Source organism: Arachis ipaensis, chromosome B05 (assembly GCF_000816755.2).
Source record: "Arachis ipaensis cultivar K30076 chromosome B05, Araip1.1, whole genome shotgun sequence".
Classification (NCBI taxonomy): domain Eukaryota; kingdom Viridiplantae; phylum Streptophyta; class Magnoliopsida; order Fabales; family Fabaceae; genus Arachis; species Arachis ipaensis.
Window position 1 is genome coordinate 8564288 of NC_029789.2, and position 4457 is coordinate 8568744.

The window sequence follows — 4457 nt, forward strand, 5'->3', positions numbered from 1 at the left end:
AATATAATAAAAAATAAAATATTTATTTTTAAAAAAAATATGTATTTAATATATAAATATATTAATTTATTATATTCGGTTTACACTATAAGAAAAATATTGAATACTATTGAATTTAGTGTGAGACGTTAGCAGCAAATTTACCAGCAAATTTGACAATAAATTCATCGGATAAAAGATAACAGTTGGGTTCGGTTTTTTTACGGTAATTCGCCGATAATAATTGAAGAAAAAAAATAGTGTGATCATTACCGTCGGATTTATCCAAATTAGTGCAACGCTCTGTTTTGGTTATTCACAAAGCATTATTGTCAGATTTCTGACGGTAATCTTGCCCTAAATTCAAACTGCAAACCCTCTCCCCCTCATTTTTGAACTACTCTCCCTCGTTCTAACCTTCCCCCCTCCCTCTCTCTTTCTCTCTCACAAACCACCTCCGGCAGTCCCTCCACCAACGTCGACTACCACCAACAACGTTCAAAGACTGCGTGAACTCCTTGCGTCGCGTTAGTCGCTCTCGCCACTGCTGCACTGCTGTCGTCGCTGTTCCCTGTGCCGGAACTGCCTCCTTCCTCCCACCCTCCAGGTATGTTGTTCTCCTCCTTTTTTCTATTATTTTTTTAATTTATTAAAAAAAACATAATAATACAACCCTGTTGGTTGGTCACCGCTACCACCATTTCGTTATCTGTGCTGCCACCACTTTGTCGAAGTTGCCTCCTTGTTCTCTCCAAGTATGTTGTCCTTCTTTTCTTCCTATTATTTTTTTTTCAAATTTAGTTTATTTATTAGTTTAGAGTTAGAGGTTTTTAATTCTATTTTGATTTATTAGTGATTTTTTAATTCTGTTTTGATAATTATGTGTTTGAAATTTTGTTTAGAATTTTAATTTTAAATTTTATTTTTGATAATTTTGTGTTTATTATTATGATTTTTGTTTATTGTTCAGAGATGGTGCTGGCCTCGAGGTAATGAAACTTTACCAAAATTGGTCCTAAAATGTGATTTTTCTTTTTCTTAGTTTTGTTATTGTGGGTGTGATCAAGAGGATCATAATCATGATAGTGATAATGATGAAGAGGCTTATTTGGATTGGATCAATTTGGATTTTGTTGTTGGTTTTGATTTTTTTTTCCCCTTTTATTTGTTTATATTCCTGCGTTGGGTTTTTTTTTTATTATGTAATGGATAGACAGAGAAGAAAAATTCCCCTTGATTGTTGCATGAATAATCCTGAGCTTTATTATAATGTTGCCAAAACTTTGATAGAACTTGGAGCCATTATCAATTCATACCGTCCAGGCATGAGGTAATGAATTTTTATCTTATTTATTTTAATGATTTCTTTGTTTAACTTCTTGGAAAATTATGTTGAGTGTTATCAATGGAATTAGTTTATTATAAGTTGAAAGAAGCTGGAACATTGTGGTGAATTGCTATTGAACAAAATTCTTGAGATTTTGTGGCAAAATTGAGACTTAAAAAAAATTATAGTAAAGCATAGGGTCATTCGTGATGTAGTTTTGGATACCATTGCACCTGTGTAGGTTTTGTAGTTGAGAATTTGAGATGGTTATAACCGCAACCCCAGAATTTGAGATGGTTGGTTGTCTCTACTAAATACTGAATGCTTAACTTTTCTTGTCAAAGTGTAGTATTGGAAGAAGAAAATTGAATTTGATTTATGTTTTTCTTGACTTTCTTCAACGGTTGGTTTCACTACACACAGAAAAAAAAAAAAACGTTAAATACCGTCTACTATTGAAAAAATAAAAAATTCAACAATAAGTTAACTACTGTCAAATATAATTAGATAGTATAAATTTTGTTGGTAAATGTTTATTGTTGAAATTTTTCGTCTGTCGGTAATTACTATCAGATTTTGCGATGGATTACTAGCTCAAAAAACCAATTGATTACTGGTGGATTTTTTCGATGGTATTGTTGGCGCCAAAAAATGTTATTTCGAGCACTATTACTGTCAGATTATTCCTACGATAAATCCGACGGTAATGTCAATTTAAAAAAAAAATTAAAATAAATAATCAATTTTAATTTATTTTTTACACAATTAATGTTCAATTCATAAATATTGAAAACCTATTATTTAAAATAAATAATACAATGTTAAAATAAATTAAAAATTAAATACATCAAATAAATATAATGAAACAATAAAAGCGAAACAAAAATAACTACAGATCTAGGTAGTCTTTGTCGTTGTCAGTCTCGTGGCCCTAAGTCGGCGGCGCAGAAAGCGATGATGTTCGTGTGCCACCAGCAGCGGTACTGCCAGCAGTAGGGTCGATGCCAGGGGCGCGCATCTGGGCATGGTCACACCTCCAATAATCAAGCAACCAAATAAACCTAAATTCACTAAACAGGAATCAATTTTCAATTTTCAAGAACTTTCAACAATAACCATAATTAGTAAATAGAAATTCCATAATCAGGCAACCAAATAAACCTAAATCCACTAAATAAGAATTAATTTTCAAGAACTTTCAGCAATGACTATAATAAAAAAAAATCAAATAAACCTAAATCCACTAAAAAGGAATTATCAATTTCTAGGAACTTTCAACAATAACCATAATCAGTAAATAGGCAACCAATAAACCTAAATTCACTAAACTAGAATAACTTTTCAGGCACTTTTAGCAATAACAATAATTAGAAAATATATAAGACTCAAAGTGATACTTACCCCGTACCGCCATCAGGCCAAATGGTCAATCGTACGATGGGAAGTGGTGGAGGGGTATCAGCTGCCTCACTTCCATGAGAAGACTCCGGGGACACAGCTTCCGTTGTTGGAGGTGGTGTCGCCATGACAATGAGCTATTGAATGGTAGGAGGTGGCGTCGTCGCCGTAAACGGAGGCACGTAGTTAGGGCCAGGGACTATGATAAACGGTTGGTTCGCTAAGCCCGTAACCTGTGACGTCATCAAAGTGGTCAAAGTAGAGGGAGAGGATCTAGTAGTTCCGGGGGTACCGGAAAAAATCCTCCCTCTACCTCGACCACAGCTACGACCACGACTAGCAGTTTGATCCGAAACATCTCTACCGGTCGTCTTGTTTGTAAATAGCTTACTAATTAATAGAAATTCAGAACAGCAAATGAACAATAAATTATAATAATACCAATACAGAAAATTATATCATTGGATACTTCGCGTCAAAAAACACAAAATAGCATTGACGACCAGACTTGGTGTACTTATTTAAAAACTAAAAAAATAACTGATAAATAAATGCAACTATTTCTATAAACCAAATAAGGTATATCTTTGACATATGAAGTGGTATAAAGTGAATAAAAGAAGTATGAGTTAAAATGAAGCAGCATACAATATTTACGAGTTAAATAATAAGAGCATGTTCTCACTATATAAGCATTCAAATCGAAATAAAAGTGAAAAAGATAAAAGAGATCAAACAGAACAAATCAAATAGAGAAAATAAATCGAAGCATGTCTGAATTTTATATACATGTTTATAGAAAAAAGCAAATTGTAATGATGAGTATGAACTTAGGCACATTTAACCCAAAAAAAGAGCACATTGTAAAACAAATAGACATTTAATTATTTTCAGCAGTCTATTAACTAATAATGTTCTTTCAACAAAATAAATTTACTAAGACAATCAATCACAACTCACAACTAAACCAACTTCTACTAAAAGCATATGTAAGAAAAATGAGAATAAATTATTAAAATATCAGTGAAATTTGGGCCAAAAAAACAACCCATATATGATTAAATTGTATGGTGTTGATTAAAATGGTGTTAAAAAATTAATTGAATGGTGGAGAGAGCGACGAACGTCGCGGTGGAGGTTCTGCTTCTCCAAATAAACATGAAGCGTTGGGCGTAGTCGGCAGCGGAACGGTGGAGCGGCGACGGGAGGAGGCAGAGAACGGAAGTGGAGGGAGATTCGAAATGGGGGAGATGACGATTCGTGCTTTTCATTTAGGGTATGATTATCGTCGAAAAAATTCGGCAGTAACGCTTTGTGTGTGCTCAAAATGCAACGTTTCACTAAACAATGTTATTGTCAGATTTACCCGCCTGTCAATCCGACGGTAATGAGCGCGCTGTAATTTCTTTTTTCCCTCCAAATATTACCGTCGACGTTAACGTTGGAACATCAATTCCGATGATAATATTTTAGGGTTATGAATTTATAGCCAAATCTAATGATAATTGTTTTTCTTATAATATTTCAACTATTGTAAAGGTCGTCTTGCGGGGACTCCATTGCATCATGCTGCTAAAATTCTACGTATTATAGATAATATACATAAATTATATTTGTATTTTATCGTTTAATATTTTACCCTAAAATTTTGAGATTAGCTATTTAATATGTATGAATTACATTTTTTTATTTATAATTATTTTTTGAGTTATTTAATTGATTGTTATTAATTGTCTGATTTATTATTAAGGCT